Source organism: Eumetopias jubatus, unplaced genomic scaffold, assembly GCF_037043125.1.
Source record: "Eumetopias jubatus isolate StellerSeaLion01/CBP00866 unplaced genomic scaffold, mEumJub1_p1.0 scaffold_16, whole genome shotgun sequence".
NCBI lineage: Eukaryota > Metazoa > Chordata > Mammalia > Carnivora > Otariidae > Eumetopias > Eumetopias jubatus.
Window position 1 is genome coordinate 3,003,317 of NW_028274822.1, and position 20,229 is coordinate 3,023,545.

The following is a 20,229-nucleotide window of genomic DNA, read 5'->3' on the forward strand; positions in this document are numbered from 1 at the left end:
CGAGAGGTTTCAATGATGTACAAACAAGAGGGACTGTATTTGTCTAACTTTTCCTTCCCACTTTCTAGACGAAGTAGCATATGCTGTTTTACTGCTTTTAACTTTGGTGAGTTCTAAGTGCAGAGCGTTTTGTTCACTGAGAAAAAGAAAAATCACCGGCCAGGACTCCCAGTGGTGGTGTAAGTGCACTCCCGGGCCCCCGCATGCCCGTGTCACGGGACCGAGGGAAGATGTTCATTCTTCACCAACTTGGCTAATTATACTTCGAGGCAGTAAAATGCAAAAGACCATAGAATTTGTATTTCTTTTTTTTTAAATACAATTTATAACATTATATTTTGTACTCTTTATATTAGAATTTGTAACTAGATTGATGTAGTTAACTCTATTTCTGAAAAAAATAATTCAATGTTTCAGTTATGTGATAAAAATATTTAGATAAAACATATTCATTCTATTGGAATTTGAAATCAATAAAAAGATCTTGGAGTTCTTGAGATTTGTTAAGACCTTTTTCCCTGGTTTCAGGAGGTGGCCTAATTCCTTTGTCTTGATCTCTGGTTTTCTATATTCGTTGGCAGAACACAAAGCCAAGTGTTGGCACTCTTTGTATAAGCAGAAGAGTTTTAAGCATGATTCACAAGATAATTCATCTAAAACTACGTCAGAATGGCCAGAGTATTTTTTTTTTTTTTAATCTTTTGTAGACTCCAGGGCATACACACTGTTTCTTTGTTTTGGAAGGTGACGCTATAGTTCGTTCTCTGCTGAAGCTCATCTCTTCATTCCCACACCAGACGCACACACCATTCTCGCTCTCGCTGTGTGAGCCGCGCAGGATGTAAGGGATGGCCATGGAACGAACCCCCAGGCAGAGGAAATGATGGTATCAAGAACGTGGGGGTTCCGAGGCACTCGCGGACCTTGAATTTAAAAAGATGTAAAGTGTTTTCAAGTTAGAAGGTATGACTATGTCTCCACTGGCAGAAAAGAGAGGGGGTGTGGGTGGGGGCCCTTGCACATGGCCTTAGGGTTGTGCCACGGAGGAAAGTAGAGGGCCGCATGGGGTGCAGCGCCCCAGGCCCACGCTGGTGTCTGTCCGGTGGGGAGATGGACAGCACGCCGAGTTCATGCCCCTCTGCTCGAGGATCGGAGCACCATCTCAGGGGTTCCCCGCAAGGCCGCTAGGGTTTCATAGTGTGCAGAAGCAGACCTCGTCACAGGTGGGGTTTATGTGGCTCAAACTGCTGAGAACCTCTCATTCTGGTTCGTGGCTGGTTCTAGGACAAGGGTCTTGATTCTAAATGAGGACCTGGCAACACCAAATTCTGGAGAAAGCAGCTGACATTAACTGAAGAACTGAGAGCCTGTGCTAGGTACAAGCAGAAATCCCCGGCCCGAATCTCCTGGTACCCCCTGATGCAGGGAACTCCTAACAGAGGACACGGGCATGGGAGCTCAGGTTCAAACCCAGGGAGATACCTTCCCCAGTCGCGGGCTTTCTACAGGTAGTCATGCTCCTTCCTCCAGGAAGGCGCTTTCATTCCGTCTACCTGCTGGTCACCGAATAGCACAGCGAGCCACGGGAGTTGTGTGGAAGGTGGCCAGCGAACATTTGCTGTGCTGTAGTCTGCCACGTACGTAGCTCCCTGGATGCAGGGACTGGGCGTGGGCACGCTACACGCACATGCGTGTGCACACACACACACACATACACACCACAAGCACACAGCACACACACTTGAAAAACAAATCCCGCCGCTTACCACAGCACCTGCTTCCCCTGCTGTCTTGCTATTTTGAAAACAATGGTGTGCATTTCTCATCTGGGCTGTTCATGTTCTCAATCTTACCTTTTTAAAAGGTGAGTTCTCATTCAAGAGGTTAGCAGAATGATTGAAGGAAAATGGGAAGTGCTCCAGTCTCGGCCCGTGTGACGAGTTCTTGGACAGTCTGCCCGTGGACACACAAGGCCATGGCAGGGCTTTGAGGCCCGGGAAGGGCCATAGGGACCTGGCAGCAGGTGACGTCAGGTGACACACCCTTCCAGGTTCCTCTGTGGGAAGAGAAAAGAGTGAAATGAAGTTTTAATGAGAACACTCTTTTTCTTTTTTCCAACTGAAGAAGCTAGTACGGGGAGTCTCGTTCCATGCCCTCTCCTGACGGGACGCCGGGTCTCTACAGGGGGCCTCAGACTAAGCTTCGAGTGCGTGGCCAACATCCCAAGTTTCAGAGGCCAAGAGGAATCTCGCCTTTTTCTGGACCCGGATTTGTCAGTGGAGGAGCTGTGTCCAGGGCGGGAGAAACGTCATCCCCACTTGACCTGGGGCTTCACTGTGTGTCCTGATCTCATGCTCACTTCAGTTCGGGGAATTACTGTTAAAGAGTGCTGAACTAGAACGTGTCCAGGACGGGGGAACAGGAATCGAAAGAGGGGGTGTCTTTTAAAGAAGAAAATCTTCACACAACACGGGTGAGTGGTTGTGAGGTCTTGGAGGGTTACCAAGAGAAAGAGCAAGTGAAGACTTGTGGGGAGTTTGCACTGCAGAGCTGCCCCTGGTCGGTGGAAGGCACAGACTGTGGCTCCACATGGAGAATGACCTGAGGGTCAGGCCATTGAACCATAAGGCCATCTGCCCTTTAAACTGACGAGCTCCCTGACCCTGCAGAGGTCAAACAGAAGCTTGATGTTCATTTTTGAGGCAATAAATATCAGGGTTCTTGCGCAGAGAGGCAAATTGGAACCAGATGAACGTGCAAGTCTCCTCAAAAGATTTCAGACTTATTGAAAATTGTAGAAATTGTACAGGACGTGTTTGACATTATAAATCCATCCAACAAATCCTGGGCGCCTGCCATGGCGGAGCGAAGCCCCAGGTGCCGGGTGGGAATGCTGCGTGAAGCGGGACGTGCTCTGGCGCTCTCCCACCGGGGGAAGGAGGCGGCGTCTGGGGAGTTCCACGTCGGGTGGATCCGGGCTATAGGGCGTGGGTGGAGGAGGCATGAGCCCGCTCGGGGAGAGACGACAAAGACCTCCTAACCCAACCAAATGCTTATGTGTCACCGCGACCCAGTGGCACTGGCCTGAAACTTTCAAACCAATTTTATAAAATCATTGGGGTGATGACTTGGAATTAAAATTTGCATCAGATCTCAAGCCTTAGTGGACTTGGGTAATCTGCAAGAAGATTTCGGCGTGGGAGAGAAGAGTGACACGGGAATTTCAGTGAGGAAAAGCCACAGAGAAGTGTTTGGGGAAATACCCTACCCACCGTACCTTTAGAACATATTTTGAATTGTCAAATTTGATAGAAGAAAGGGACTGAGGTCATTGTCAATGATTCCTTGAAGACATTAACTGCAAGAGAGCCGTCAGGCAGAGAGATCGGCAGTGGGCCTCTGCGGGCACGATACTGCGATCAAACCCAGCCCCGGCCGGAGAGCCCGCACTGCTCAGAGGTAGTACGCGGCTGTGCCGCGTCACTGCCCTGCCATCTTGCAGGTTCGAAGAACCGGAGAAGCCAGAGGTGGACAATACAGTGGTTGATGGAGGGGAAGCTCGGACATGAGGACAGGGTTGAGAAAGACCTGGGTCAAACAATTTTGCACAGTGGTTCGTCTCCAGGGAGATCTGGTTCATTCCGGAGAGGCAAATTCAGAACCAAGTAACAGGAAGCTGATGTTTGAAAGGACACCCTCTGTGCTGGGAATGTCAAGTCTCACAGCACTCTTCAAAGTCGGCTTTGTTAACTCCAGTTTACAGGTGAAAACACGGAAGGTCCCGGAAGGGCACCTTCCTCAAAGCAACACAACCAGTAACTTGTGGACACACTACTGGGGTCCAGGCCTGTTGGGCATGCACACCCTCTACTCTTGTTTTGCCTCATGCTGTGCATGCAGATGAGTAATGATGATGATCTCCATGTGACCTGTTACCGCTTTCCAAAGCACTGAGACATCCTTTACCCCATAGACCATGCGGCGATCCCGAAAGTTAAGGGGTATAGACAATATCACCCATGTTCAACAGGTGGGCAGAGAACCATCACAGGATCAGAACCAGATGTTTCAGATTTCTGAGCTCTTGTTTCAGGGTCAGAGAGTCTCTCGGCTGACTTTGTGTAAGTTAAGAACTAACACATAGGGATGAAAACACGGATTGGGATTTCTGAGAACCTGGGTGTGAGTTCCAGGTATGTCCTAGACAGAACACAGCATCCGTTTTCCAATTCCTCCCAGATTTGGTCTTTCATTCTCTGTTGGTTCTTTCCTTCAGGCTCGAGACATCCTGTTCCCACCAAAAAATCACCACCTTGGTCCCTTGGTCCTCTCTTCCTTCTCCATCCTGTGTGTCCTGCCCTGCCTTTTAAGTCCAGTCTTCCAAAAAAAGTGGCTCATGGTCACTTTACTGTTCCCCATTCTAGCTTTGAAGACCATCACCCACTTTATTGAATTGTCTCCTGTTAAGATTATGAAGGACGTTTTAGTTGAGTATTTGATTTTTTTCCCCTTTTATTCTACGTGTTATTCAAATCTCCTTTGGAAAACACACACATACATTCTTCATAAAACATTTACAACATTTTGCCAAGTTTTGTTGCTACCTTTCACTTTGTTGTTATGGTTGTTTTCTCTTGGAATATTTTAAGGAATTCCCAGACATCATGACACTTCAACTATAAATACTTCATCTCTGAGCGATGTGTTTTCAAAAAACATAAAATAACAGGAACGTTGTTTTCCTTGTACTCCATGACGCTTCTGTGGGATTTCTTCTCCAGCCCCGCCCCCCACTTGGTTTCCTGCACCGGCGACCCTGGTCTTCCTGGCCAGCGTCCTGCCCCTCTGTGCATCTCTCACCCTGGCCCCCCCCGAGGGTCGGGACACAGGCCACCTGCCTCTGCAGTGAAGGTGAGCGCCATGCCCTGGGAGCTTTAGCCACCCTGGGCTCAGCCGGAAATTGGGTACGGGGACTTCACATGCTCCCTCTCTCCTCTCAGGCCTTCCTCCTGCAGATCCGTCTCAGTAAATGGCATAGCCACCTGCTGGCTGGTCACCGGTGCTAAAAATAACTGTGTTGTCCTGGCTTTTCTCTCTCTGTCACACACCTGTCCATTCTGCAGACCAGAATCTGGGCTCTCCCCTGCACTCGCTGCCCCAGCCCCGGTCTCTCTCTTCTCTGAGCCCTAGGGACAACCTGGGTCAATTCACTCTCCCTCTGTGGCCACCACAGGAATCTTCTGGAATGCATGTTGGATCTTTCTACTCTCCTGATTGAATTCACCATTAATTTTCTGTATCCTTTAAAAAAATCCTGAATTCTTCCGTGTGCCATCGTGCAAAGTATCCTACAATACCAAGTGACCTGCGTTTCTCGAAGGTGCCCTGCTCTTGCATACATTCTTTGCCTTCTTTCCTCCAAGAGTCAGGTCAAGGAGACCCCCCCTCCCACCCCCAAGGAAGCCTCTGCTGGGCCCACCCTCCCTTCCTGTACCCCCCCATCCCACCCCCAGGTGGGCACCTGCTTCTCCTCTGGGTCTCCTGTAGCATACTGGGATCCCTTCACTGTGCTTACCATAACGTTTGAAAGTAAGTAGACCCCCTCCGCCTCTTCTACTGTGCCCTGCGTTGTTGGAAGGCAGAGAGGTTGGGCTGCTTTAAAGTCAAGTCCCTAGTAGAGCCCCAGTGTTTGGTTCTTCAATCAGGTTCCAACAGGTTCGTTTGTGCCTCAGTTTGCACAGCCGTACAGGGGTGACCGGTCGCAATCCGTCTCCCTCCCAGTCTCACTGTGCCAGGTGGCGTTGTGGGCTGCATTCTGTAACCTTTAATGTGATACGTAAGTGCAAGTTGGAATTACTTTCAAGAAATTTACATAACAATGATTTTTCCAGTTCCATAAAATCCTCATTAAATAACATGGTCTCCCTGTACCAGGTTTTTAAAAAGTCGGTATTGCACTTACGAATCTGGAAATTTCCATTACTTATTTGACACACTTAAAAATGGGTCATTTTCCCTTGCTCACAAAGTTTTTTGACCAGCCAAATATAGTTGTATTCCTTGTATCCACAAAGGTTGAAACTAAAAAAAGCAAGCTGATCACACTCTTAATGAAATATAATGTGTTTTATGTGTAGTATTATTTAACGATAATTAAGGAAGAGCTGATTGTACTCTCTGTAGACAGAAATCACTTTGCGAACACCAAGTGAACAGTCTCAGAGGCTTAGATCTGCATTTAGGTCCACCGCTTGCCTTTAGATTTGTCTGCTGGGATGCATTCCATCATCGGGCTCTTAATAGGGCTCTTAAGGGAGAAGGTTAACTAATTTTTGCACATTTCGTATAGGAAGTGAGCTAGCTCTTGCTAGGGCTTTTAAATTAACTAACCTGCTTCAGGTATGTCCTGGTCATTCAGCAATGGTGGCAGACTCTGAAAAAAAGGGTTTTTTGTTCATTGTCCTGGGCAGGAAAAGTTGGGCCGTCCCGGGGGGAGCCTGAGCGCTGGCAGCTCATGGGGCCGCTCTGCGCATCAGTGTGGAGCGTCAGGGGCGGCTCTTTTCTGGATGTGCTTCTGTTTGGTGGCGGGCGGTGGAGAGAACAGCGGCTATGGGGCAAGATGGGCAGGACGAGCGGCACGGGCTGGCTGAGGGGGCGGGGCAAGACGGGCAGGACGAGCGGCACGGGCTGGCTGAGGGGGCGGGGCAAGATGGGCAGGACGAGCCGCACGGGCTGGCTGAGGGGGCGGGGCAAGATGGGCAGGACGAGCGGCACGGGCTGTCTGAGGGGGCGGGGCAAGATGGGCAGGACGAGCGGCACGGGCTGGCTGAGGGGGCGGGGCAAGATGGGCAGGACGAGCGGCACGGGCTGTCTGAGGGGGCGGGGCAAGATGGGCAGGACGAGCGGCACGGGCTGGCTGAGGGGGCGGGGCAAGATGGGCAGGACGAGCGGCACGGGCTGGCTGAGGGGGCGGGGCAAGATGGGCAGGACGAGCCGCACGGGCTGGCTGAGGGGGCGGGGCAAGATGGGCAGGACGAGCCGCACGGGCTGTCTGAGGGGGCGGGGCAAGACGGGCAGGACGAGCGGCACGGGCTGTCTGAGGGGGCGGGGCAAGACGGGCAGGACGAGCGGCACGGGCTGGCTGAGGGGGCGGGGCAAGACGGGCAGGACGAGCGGCACGGGCTGGCTGAGGGGGCGGGGCAAGACGGGCAGGACGAGCCGCACGGGCTGGCTGAGGGGGCGGGGGGCGAGGCTGCCCAAGCGACCTGCCGGGGCTTGTACGTGCCCTCTGAGGGTTTCAGCGCTGGCCTGGGATGGGCCATCCAAGGATCCTGTAGGAGATGGCCCTGCTCTGTGGTTCTAGCACCAGGACATACGTGAGCAATCACCCAGCTTGGGGAGCGTGGGCATGTGGGAGGGAAGGGCGGGCAGCTCAGAAACACCACTGCTTCCTGCTAATTACCCAAAGAAGAAAACTGGCTCCTGTCATGCGGTTGTCTTTGTAGCCTGAAGTCAAGTAGGTGCCTGGGATTTATTAGCACACAGGCTGGTAGATCATCATGGAAAGCGCTTCTCCTTGCCTCTGGGATGCGTGGTTGGCCTTGTAACGCGGCGGCCACCTACGCGGCCTGAGCCGCCTTTTGCCAGAAGGCTCGCTGCCCATCACGCCCCAGCTCTACCCTCAAACATCCGCCCCGGATCCCCGTGTGTTTCCAGCTTTGCCGAAGCTCTGTTAGGTCTTCACGGAAGCTTGGTGCAGGCTAGCACGTTCATGAATTGTGTCACACTTCATCCCCATCACCACCCTTCGGCTTGGGACGATCCGCTATAGAAATAAAGCAAACAGTTATTCAAGGACATAGTGAAAAGCCGTGTCCCCGTTACATTAAGATACCTTAGGGTTTGGGTTAGGGAGTTGCCTAAGTTAATTTAAAATCAGACCGTCAAAGAACTTGAAGGTTGAAAGACCTCTTAGAGACTGTGTTGTCCAAAATTCTTGTTTATCCCGCTGGGGACCGGTCTGGAGGGTTTATGGACAGCCAGCCGTGGCGGTCTGCCGTTTTATTGTGTTTTGTGGTCTTAGGCACTAAGTGTTGTCTTGGTCTTTCTGGCTTCATGCTTTGGGGGTCTTTGTCATTTCTGCTGCATTTTATCCTCTCCTTTCCCCTCAGGTTTGCATCCCTCACTCTTCTTGGGTTATTTTAATTCCCCCGAGTGATCTCGAGGTGTCCTGAGGCCGTTGGGAACACGGTGTTCCTGTGTTCTTCAGTTAAAGCTTCTGTACGGATCTGGTCTCTGACGTCAGAAGCCAGATACAAGCCCCAGACTGTGACTCTGAAGTACGAACACACGACCTCCCCGTGGGCGCCCTGGAAGCTCACGTCCGCGTCGCACACCAGTGTTTCTTATCCTTCTCAGCCGTCCTCTGCTGTCCACCGGTGACGTGCAGGATGTGGCTCCGGGGCCGAATTCCCGGAATGTGCATAGAGGTGGCCACAGAGCCAAGTGCCGGACGTTGGCCACCCCGTGGCCGCGGCCCTGCTTCTGTCCTCCCTGGTGCTTCTCCAGGAGCAAGTCGCCCTGAAGTTGCCCTCTCCCACCACTAGATGGTGGATGGTGGTCAGACATGAATGTAAAGTAACCCCGACTTCAGAGTCAGCCCTTCTTCATTGTTGTGAACCGCGACCCTGTACTGCGCACCCACCACATGCGGGAGTGCAGGCTCGTTGCCGGCCGAGGCGGCCCCAAGGCGAAGGCAGATGAAGGGGCTCAGGCTGCACAGTCCTTGGCCGGGGAGCAGGGATGGCATTCCTCCCTCCCATCCTCTGACATGAGCACCTGCTGTGTGTCTCGCTTGGGTCCAGGCACCTGGGACGTCGGGGCACATCGGAGGCTGAGCTCCCATCTCTTGGGGGCTTTTACGTTCTTCTGGGGGATACATGGTGGCCGAAGACACGCACAAACCCCAGAGTGAGGGAAGTGCAAGGAGCAGAGAAAGGCCAGGAGTCAGGAGGAAGAGAAGACGGGAGGGCTGTCGGGGCCTCTATTTCCCCCAGCCCAGGAGGATGACATCCATGAAAGATATCAGAGGCCCCCGAGAAGAGGGTCCAGGCCAACGGAGAGAAGAACCAAGGGCTGGAGGGGAAGCCATTTGGGGCGACAGCCCAGGAGGCCGGAGAGGCTCAGCACAGCTGGGTGGGGAGCAGGGTCCAAGAGGGCGCAGGCAGGGGAAGGCCCCAAGAACAGTCACAGCTGGGGTGAGGCCTTCCACCTGCGGGTTTTGGGGGACATAGTCTGTCTCCCCACGAAAAAGCTGGGGAAGGAGAGAGAGGGCAGACTTTGCTGTGGGGGTTGCTGGTCCTGCAGAGACATGACCCAGCGGCAGTGCGTGGGGAACAGAGGGAGACAGAAGCAGCTGCTTCCGCTTTGTCTGGTGTCGGCCTTCCGAGGACCAGCTCTGCCAGACGCTGAACCTAGCAGGTGCCGCCATGAGCTGCACCCTCAGCGCCTGTAAGGACCTGCGTGGGCTGGGCTAGGGCATCCTCGGCTGAGTGCAGAGTTGACACGGGTGACAGGGGTCAGGCCGCTGATTCGCTTGTCACAGGCTCTGCGGCTGTTTACTCTCAAATGTTTCATGACGAATGTGTGAGTTAATGAGTTGTGTTAAGGTGAAAGGTGAGAATTGACCATTGAGAACAAGTGATGGCAGAGAAGAGCAGGCACCAGGCTGGGGTCTCAGGGCCCCACGTCGTCTGCTGCCCCCGCCACGCAGGTGTGGTGATGCTCACCCTGCCCGCTGTGTCCACTCGGCTTGGCCAGCACCAGGATCCTGGCCAGGGCGTCTGGGGACAGGGGCAGAGGCCCCTTTGGATCCCACTAAGGCGAGGCAGGAGGGATGGCCGGTGTTCCGGGGCCACAGTCCTGGGGCACGTGGTGGGGGGCCCAGGGGCAGGACACAGCCCCCTCCCCAGCAGGCAATTGGTCTGTGATGAGTGACTGCAGACAACTGTGGGTTTTCCTCACTTTTTTAAATGGTAAAATCACCAGAAGATTCTGGAAAACAGCTCTTAATGAATGAGTCGAATGTAAGTGATTAAACTTATAAGGTCCTTCTAGATTTTCAAACTTAAGTATGTTTCTAGATAAAAGCTTGGCAGTGAGTCTACCCAGAAGCATAATTAATTCCACTAACGGTAGAAATATTTCCGAGTTGGGGAAGACTCATATCTAATATTTTGGGTCATCATTTTATAATAATGCTGAAGCCCAAAATAAATCCTGTATTTTTCCATATATTAGTCAATGAACATGCAACATCATCTACATCCCGGGAAGTATGCTACCTGTATGTGGTGGATAAAACATTATCCTATGTTTTAAAACATATGTGCTTCTGGAAACTTCTTTCCGTAGATCTTTCTCAGCATGTGTCCTCACTTCAGTCAACTCCTGGCTTGATGCCCCTTTCAGAGGTGCCCCCACAAGACACAGGTCCTGATGCTATCACCATCATCACCACCATCACCATCATCACCATCACCATCACCACTATCACCACCACCACCAAAACCATCACCATCCTCATCACCATCACCATCACGACGATCACCATCATCACTGTCACCATCACCATCACCATCATCACCACCATCCTCATCACCATCACCATCACCACCATCACCACCATCACCAGCACCATCAGCCTCCTCACCATCACCGCCATCACTGCCATCATCACCATTATCATCACCACCATCACCATCACCACCACCATCACCATCACACCATCACCATCATCATCACCATCATCAGCATTATAACCATCATCACCGTCACCACCATCATTCTCATCATTGCCATCATCCTCATATGTAAGTGAGTGTCCTAGAAGAAAATGAAATAGCTGGAAAATTAGAACTCAGATTTAGGGAGGAGGTAAGATTGAAAATGAAGATTTGTGTGTGATTAATTACTCATGGCTAAAGCCAGGAAAATGTGTGAGCTCCCTAAGGAAGAAACAAAAAGAAAAAAGAGGTCAGAGTACCAATAGGTGATGATGCTCCTATAGGAATGAAGGAATGTAGCCAGTTTCAGGTTTAGACAGAGCTGCCAGGGAGGGGAGCATTACATGCCGAAGTGAGGTCCAGGCAAACATGAACTCTGATGAGGCCCTTGTGATTTGAAGAGACCCATCCTTGTTGGTGTGAGGGTGGGGTTTCTCTGGGGCAGTGGGGTGGGTTCCCCAGGTGGAGCACACCTACTGCAGCACCAGATGGGATAGAATGTCCGCCACCCAACTGCCTGTGCAGCTCCGTGCAGTGTGTGGACATCAGGCCCTTTGCTGGACATCTGTGGGCTTGTAATGAACCAAAGTAAGGAGCCCCTTCTGAAATGTTTGCTTGGAGACGTAGAATTTAAACCTGCACTGTCAAAGGAAAGCATTTAGAAGCCACTTAAATCAGTTCTGTAATTTGGAAATGGTCTCTTGGCAGAGGGTTGTCACCAGGGATTTCCAGCTTCTTTTCTCAGAGTGCTACTTTAGGAAATGACACAGAAGTATCTGTTACAGTGTAACACCGCAGGGGGGAAATAGTGACCTCGCTGCAGGAATGATATAGGTGTACCTTGGAGAGACTGCTGCAATAAGGTGAATATTGCCATAAAGTGAGTCAAATGAACTTTTTGGTTTCCCAGTGCATATAAAAGTTATGTTTACACTATACTAGTCTATAAAGTGTAAGAGAGCATTATGTCTAAAAAATAATGTGTATACCTTAATTAAAATACTTTATTACTAAAAAATGCTAACCATCATCATCGCTTTCAGTGGGTCATAATCATTGATCACAGATCACCATAACACCTATAATAGTAATGAAAACTATGAAAATAGTTTGAAATACTGCAAAAATTACCAAACTGTGACAAAGAGACACAAAGTGAGCAAATGCTGTTGGAAGAAATGGAGCTGATAGACTTGCTCAACGCACGGTTGCCACAAATTTGTAAAAAAATGCACTATCTGTCAAGTGTAATAAGTCAAAGAACAATGTATCCTGATGTATTGCAATGAGTTTATATTGTCACTGAAATATTTTATTAAAATAATTGCAAGGCAAATAGGTAAAGTGATTGTAGTATAGAATGGCTGGCATTGATAAACTTGTTTATTATTTTTGTTATATAACCATGAGCTGGTATGTTGGGAAAAGCTTCTGGAGGGCAGGGCCATGGGCAGGTGTCTGATACCTCACAGCAGATGGGCTCTCTGGTGAAGGATGGGCGGAGCAGGGAGGGGTGGGAGGGAAGGAGAGGAAGAAGGGAAAATGAAATTGCAGTGTCTCTAAAATATTTGAAAAGTGCTTACATGTCCTACACTGGATCGATTCCATCTGGAGATTCGGAAACACGTTGCAGATGAGAAGCCCTGTCGGTGACCTTAGTGGGGTTGGGAAAATTGAGGAAGTACCAGGAAATAGATGAATGTCGCTCTAGTTCTCAAAAATAGTAAGGTAGGAGATCCGCACAGTACATACCCGTTTCCTTGAGGAGCCTTCTGTAAGACATAATTAAAGAGATGGCCTGTGAGCACCTGGCACAGAAAACAGTTCACGAGGAACCATATCACGGCCCTTCCGGATCTTCACCTTTCCGTCCTGAGCTGTGGTATAAGGGGCATTCTAAGAATGTCTGATGAATAAATAAAAATTGTTGAAACAAGCATTGTGAGTCTAACTGCATTTCTCCCTTTGAAAACTTAAAAAAAAATTAGTGAAAAAATTGAGAGGAATTATATATCTGGACTGCAGCAAGGTAGTGGCCAGGTATTCTTGTAGAAAAATAAAAAATATGAGCTGGGCTTTAGTATGAATGAGACCTCTTCATGAGTTATATGTTCATACAGTATATATTTTTGTTTGTTTTTAAGGATTTTATTTTTTTTAAGCAATCTCTATACTCAGCGTGGGGCTTGAACCTACCAGCCCAAGATCAAGAATCGCATGCTCTATCGACTGAGCCAGCCAGGCGCCCCCAAAAGATATTTAATGAATACCTATGCAAATACATTTTTAAGATGGGGTCCTGATTTAGCTCTGGAGGAACTCATACCTGAAGTAATGTTGAAGCTGAGCCCAGAAGGGTAACTAGGAATTCGCAGGGGGGAGGGTCAGGGAAGAGCTTTCCGGAGGGAAGGGAAACGAAAGGTTGTGTGTGCAGGGGGAGAGTGGGGAGGTAGAGTCAGACATGGAGCGTCCAGAAATGCAGGACATAGGGGTGATGGTAGGGGCGGGACTTCTGGTCCTCATGCTAAGTGAAAACATGAGACACTGACTTTTTTTAAAGCAGATTATGACATGAATTATATTTTTTTAAAAACTCAGCATGCTGCTGGGTGAAGAGTGGATTGGAAGGAGCAGTGCCCTGAAGTACGGGGCAGAGGGGGTGACAGCTTGGCTTAAGGAGAGACAGGGAAGAAGCAAGAATGGGCCAGTATCGCCACGCGCTGGGAGGCACATGTGGCAAGATTTTGTTGTGGATGCGAAGAGATGGGGACCTGGCTGAGGGAAGTGCGAGGCTGACTGCCCAAAGGGCCACTCCCCGAAGTAGGAAGCCGAAGGGTGAGCTGTTGCTGGAGTGCGGGGTGGGGTGGGTGGCACTCTGATGGGCTCTGTGTTCTTCGTGTTCTTCTCGTGACTCAGATGAAGATGTAAAGACATGGAAGTCAGATTTTTAGGGACAGATGCTAAGAGAGATGAAAAGGATCCCAGTGGCAAACAACTTGAGGACAAGCACCTTGCTCCTGGCCCTGGGCTGGCTCACCCCCGCCTGCAGCCTCCAGCCCATGAACGGCACTGCACTGCTCTGAAGTGGAGAAGGAAAGAAAGACAGTATGTGAAGGAAAAGGGCCTGATCCCTTGTAATCCTCACCCCAAAAGTCCCACCCTAGGTAGGGAGGACCCATTGCATTGGCTTAACAACCCAGGTGCCTGTCAACAACCCTCCTAAAGGGGGCTGGGGGTGGGCTGGGGGTGGGGCTCCCAGAGGAGGCACATTAACTAAAGCATGCAGGTCTCTGGAGCTTTCCAGCCCCTGTCATGGCACATGTGCGCGCGCGCGCGCGCGTGTGTGTGTGTGTGTGTGTGTGTGTGTTCCAGCCCCCCCATCAGGGGACATACTGAAACAAGCAAGTGACATTGGGCGCTTGATGGCACTCCACACTTCACCGTGCTCTCACCCTGCTCTCTGCAAGGCTCTGGGCGGCACGGCAGGGGAATATGTTTACCTCTGCTTTACAGTTTGGAAAACTGGAGGCATGGAAAGGGTGTGCTTCGCTGGCAGCCCCTTGCAATGAGCGGGAGCTGGGGCCGGCAAATCCCCAGGTTCTCTCTCTCTAGGCTCCCGCTCTTTCTTCTTGACCACACTCATCTGCTTTAATTGTTCGCCAATATGCCGTTTTCCCTGGGGTTCTAGGATGGGCTGGGAGGCTCCACCTGTGTCTGGGGACTTACAGATGCTGGGCCAGTGAGACTGAGTGCGGAGGGAGGGGTGCCTTGTTGTGTGCATGCCCCCCCGGGACTCGGACGCGTGTGCACCTGTGGTTCAGTGCTCAGGTCCACCTCTGCCCGCAGACATGCTCTCCCCTGTGCCTCCATAGACAAGGAGATGGTACACCACATAAAGCGATGTTGGCCAGAAACCACTGGATGAGGTCTGTGATTCTTTTGAGATAGTGTGTCCTTCCTTGTGAGGCATTCACCTACACGCACTCTAGATAAGAAAAAAGTCAAAGGTAAAGCAATTTAAGTGAAGCAATTTTTACAGCCCTCTGTTCTTTGTGTCAGGACGATACATGCCCGTTATGGATTGTCGTTAAGTTGCTTGGTGTCTGTTTTCCCACATGAAAATGGTTTCGTGTCATGTTTGTAGCAGGACAACTTTCTGGTGTTAGGGTCAGGGGAAGCCAGGCTAATTCTTCCAGGGATGTTGGGGTGTTAGCCAACACATGTGGGAGCACAGGCAGGTTACAGAGTGACACAAGGACAGGAATCGTCCCCACGACCCGAGTATAGGGCAAGGCTGACATCTGGAGCCTCTGTTAGAGCTGATGCCCGCTCCCGGGGACTTTCCCCGGAAGCACACCAGAGTCCCTGTTACATCCATTCAAGTCCTTTCTCTTTTGACAAATGACCCTTTTATAGGTTTGTCTTGGCAGCAACACCCAAACCATGCAAGTGATTTGGAAAAAAAAAAAAAAAGTGGACATTTCCAGTAATCCTGCATGGAGAAAGCACGATTACACCAGCCCACTTTCAATGCACTTGACTTCACCGTAGAAATGAGGTTAATGAAAGAAATACTTTTCACAGGGGGAAATGTCATGGAAGTGGCCTTAATATGGGTGAGGATAAAAGTGATGAGGGGAAGCTCAGCCGGAGGGCGCGGTGTCCCTGGTGGGGCTGCTATCACCAGGCTGGTGTGCTCCGAGCCTCTGCTTTTCCTCACAAGATGCCTCCAGGTTCCCTGGGAGGCGGGCATCCTGCATCTTCGGAGAGGCCACCATCTGCGAGTGCCTCCCCGTCATCCTGTGCTGCTGAAGTGGCTCTGTGTCCCTCAGAGACTAAGATGTCTGGCCTCCGCTACCCAAACACCCCCGTGGATCCCCAGCAGCCGTCTTGTTGTAAATGGTGCGTGGCCGCCTTCACAGCAGCCCCACGGTTGTTTCGGGACGTGTCACCGTGGCGAGTGCCTGCTGGGCTAGTGAGTAACCACCGTCCAGGCGGCATTGTGTCGCACTGTAGACTGAGTAACAGTATTCTTTTAAATGAGTTGGTAGAAAAACCAATCACTGGGTGGAGTATTACGTGTGCTGTCTCTCCAGCTAACGATGAACTGTTAAACCCTTGCAACGTGCCCCCCAAAGTCAAGCACATTCTACCATCCCCCGGTGGCTGGTAGACAGGATTTCTTTTTCTGTTTCATTCAGGAACGGAGCTCGGTGTCAGGCTTTGGAAACAAACGGACAGGGCCGATCACAGGCTGATGGAGGAAAACCCACTCTCATGACCACAGCTGTATGTCTCCATCTTTCTTCCTCTGCTGTGGGCTTGTAAGTTTTTTGTTTTTTGTTTTTTTTTTTTGGTTGTTTTTTTCTTCTTCTGCTTCTTTTTTCAGCTTTCACTACTAGCAACCATTTTTCCTTTTCAGTTTATTTTTATTCCAAATGGCTTCCCTTTACTATCAGGTTAAACATGTTACTTTTTAAAAAAAATGAGAAAAGACAGGTAAGCCAGAGAAAAGGTAACAGCCTGAAATCCCATAATGAAGAGACAACTGCTGTTAGCATTTTGGTAAAGATGACTCCAAGTGGTGTTTATATATGATATGATAACTAATATAATAGGCTATAATGCACTATATTCTCCAAATGAGATATTTTACATACTAGTTTATAACCTGTTTATTTCATGTATCATGTGAGCATCTTCCATGCTTGTAGATTTTTATCTACAATATCATTTTTAGTGGTGACAAAGCAGTTTGAGTTGTGGATATATTATCCACATACCCACTTCTGTTTTGACGGGCCTATAGATTATTTCCTACTTAAAATAATTAATAGCAATAAAGCTCTGAGGAGCACCTTTGCTCCCCCAATCTCTGGGCAACACTCCATTCTTTCTCTGGTAGGTTCCCTGGATACAAAATTGCTATCCTCTTGTTAAAATGCTGCCGATCCGACGTGTCAAGTGGCCCTTCAGCAAGGGCTTCCTCTGCTCTGCTTGGGTATGGCGGGCCCATCCTACAGCTGTGCCTACTGTCTCCCCAAACACCATTATTCATGCCCTTCCTTTTGCATTTGGTTTTTACTGACCACGTCAGTTACTGTCTAATTGCCACCCTGGTTTGGGGCCAATTCTCTCATCTCTGGTTAAAACGTAGAAGGCACCAATTTGAATGGAACAGCAATGTCTGCATTCTAGTGACCAGGAGTGAATCCTGCCCAATAATCTGAAAATTACCTCCCTTCCATTCTCTTTGCCTTGACATTTGTTCTGAGGCTCTGCACAGAATCACTTGCCATCTGAGTTGTCAGCAGTGTGGAGATGGTCTGCGCCGCCCCGGATGCCCGGATTGTATAGGAGCGTGTTGTGTTGGCTACATTCTTGCAAAACCTTGCCTCCCTGATAAAGCCTTTCATTTGCATTCAATTCATTTTTCAATCAGATTCCTGAAAGTTTCCACTGTTTTTCTCCAGGTATTAAATGCTGATGGTGTGGTAGACATTCGCCTCTACCCCATAATTTGTTTAGTGCTTTGTGAAATAGATTTCATTTAAAAAAAAAAAAAGGTTTATTTGTTTTGACAGGTCCATGTGCCACCATCGTGTTGTGGCATGAACATGTCATAATATAAAATAGTCCCTGCAATTAGCTCGGTGGTACAATGACGTAGAAACGGCTGCCTTATAATTTCTGAGAATTCGAAACTCAACCCCAGTGCTCCCTATAAACACCCTCATTTATGAGATGGATGTTTTCTCGGGTTTCAGTAGGGATGGGAGCCAAGAAGAACTGCCAGCCTCCATCACCAGCAGGCTGTAGAGGTGGCCGCCTCGCAGCAGGGACAGCGGGCCCAGCAGGAGAGCGCCCACGGTCAGTGAGCGCCCACGGCTTCGCCTGGCCACGGTGGGTCGGGGGAGGCGTCCTCCTGCCGGCTGCAGCAGGGAGAAAGGCTTTGAGGGTCTGCATCCTCCATATCTTGGCCACGGCTTGGGTTTATGTCCACACTATACACTTACGCGAATTTCCCTAATTTCTTCCAGAATAGTAATTCTTTCTCCTCTTTCTTGACATTTTGGGTTCCATTCTAGCTTTGGTTGGAATATTGTTTTTAAAGTTGTGGGATAAAGATTCAGCCAACGACAAGTCTCCTTACCCTCTTCGTCCCCCACGTGCCCCGGGTTCTTTGGAGGAGGTGTGGTAGCTCACTGACTTTGCGGACGTAAATCACGTGCCACGCGCACAGCAGAAACAGGGTTCTTCACTTGCTTTAAAACACCATCGAAACATCTGACTGTGTCAGACCATTGGGAGGCTTGTTTTATGTCTTTGCAATTGTTAAGTAAAAATAGAGACCATATTATTGTCTGTGTTTGGTAAAATGTCTTACTCACTTAATACGCTTTATAAATAATGATATTAATAATAGTGCAGTTTGTCCACTAAATGCCTTCTGATTTTGTTTTTTTCGGGGCTGGCTTTTCATTCTGTCCTCTTCCCACTCACCCGTGCTTTTTGTGGCATTTTAATGAGTTATTTTAGGCTTAAACATATTGTCATGCTCTTCATATACTCATCTTGTTTTTATCTACCTCTTAAGGATGATTTTATTATTTACCCTTTGGATATTCAGAGACACTAGTATCACCACTCTGAGGTTCAGAGAGGTTAGCAAACTTGCCAAACTTCGCCCGATTAACAGGTGGCAGAGACAGGATTTGAACTTGGGTCTGTCTGGTTGTCTTCATGGAAGCGCTTTGTGGCTGTGCTGCTCCGGGGGGACCAGGCTGGACAACTTAGAGACCCCGGTCTTGCCAGTGTTATAGGGCACTTGGCTGCTCACAGGGAACCATCTCAAACCATATGAGTATCACTTATTTGGAAATGAAAGGCATTGTTAATCAATGCAACCACCATAAGCCTTGTCGCTTTACTATTCGTTTTACTGGTGGGTTCTGTGAGCCTACCACCTGCCACATGCTCAGCGACATGTGGGCTCAGGGCGTCAGGCACATGTAGGTGGCCTCATCCATCCATTAAGACACTGGCACGGAGACAAGACAGCTGTGGTTTCTGACTCAGGGAGCCCAGAGTCCAGACAAGTGGGGACAAGTAGGCCTGTCCTTCGTCCATGTTGTGATCCTGGAATGGACGGGAAGGTGGAAGGTGTCATAACAGCCAGCCTAGGGGGCTTCCCGAGGAGCGGTCCCTGAAGGCTGGGTGCGAGGCGGCTGTGGTGAAGTGGGGCAGAGCAGGAAGAGAGGAAGAACACTGTATGGGGCATTCCAGCTCTTTCCAATGAGTTCTGTGGCTTAAGAAAACCAGAAAAAGAGAGGAAAGAAAAGAAAACCAGGCCCACCTTGTAAAACCTACCCTTGTCGAGAGGTGGATCTGAGCATTGATGGGGCATTTTCTGAAAATCATAAGCCAGTGCACAAATGTACAATTGTTTACTCTTATCATTACTAAACGTAGCCATTTGAAAGCTTTAAAACATTCAACTTTGAGTAGACCTGTATAACTAAGAAGTCTTAACAGTTTGAGTCTTTAGGAAATATCAGTGAAAGTATTTGAGCAAAGTTTTTTTTGTTTTTTGTTTTTTTTTGTACCAGTTGTATCGTACTGATTTGTGGCCCAGTACTTGATCTATTCTGGAGAATGTTCCATGTGCACTCAAGAAGAATGTGTATTCTGTTGCTTTGGGATGGGATGCTCTGAATATATCTGTGAAGTCCATCTGGCCCGGTGTGTCATTCAAAGCCCTTGTTTCCTTATTGATCTTCTGCTTAGGTGATCTGTCCATTGCAGTGAGTGGGGTGTTCAAGTCTCCCACTATTATTGTATTGTTGTCGATGTGTTTCTTTAATTTTGTTATTAATTGGTTTATATATTTGGCTGCTCCCAAGTTAAGGGGATAAAGATGCAAAGTTCTGACTCCTAATGTCTCTTTGTCTTTGTTTGGTAGATTGATTGCTTTTCTTCAACAATGGAGAACTGTGAATAAACTCTTCCTCAAGCCCAAGTATTTCTTGATGCTTTGGTCAAAACTCTGATGTTAATATAGGGATCCTTGAGCTGGTTCCATGTTGGTTACCCTTTTCCATATAAGTAAGAGCAGAGTTCTGTACTAGCAAAACTTTAGAATGTAAAACACAGACATACAGCCTCTTAAATAATTTCCAAATAAAGCCACTGTGCAAATGTTTTGCTGCCCTGGGTCAGTTTCGATCCCCGCCGGTTGCCCTTTGTTCCTGATTGTGAGGTTGTGGCAAATGCCTACCTTTGAGCTAATACTTCCTATCATCAATCCAACAGGAGAAAGATGCCTGTCTTGAAGGGTTATGTGAACCGCACCGGCTGACATTGTACCTCATAAAAACAAAATATGACAGCAAGAAAGGCCAGGTGGTCACATTACCATCTTTTAATTTCAGTGTTGTATTTTCAA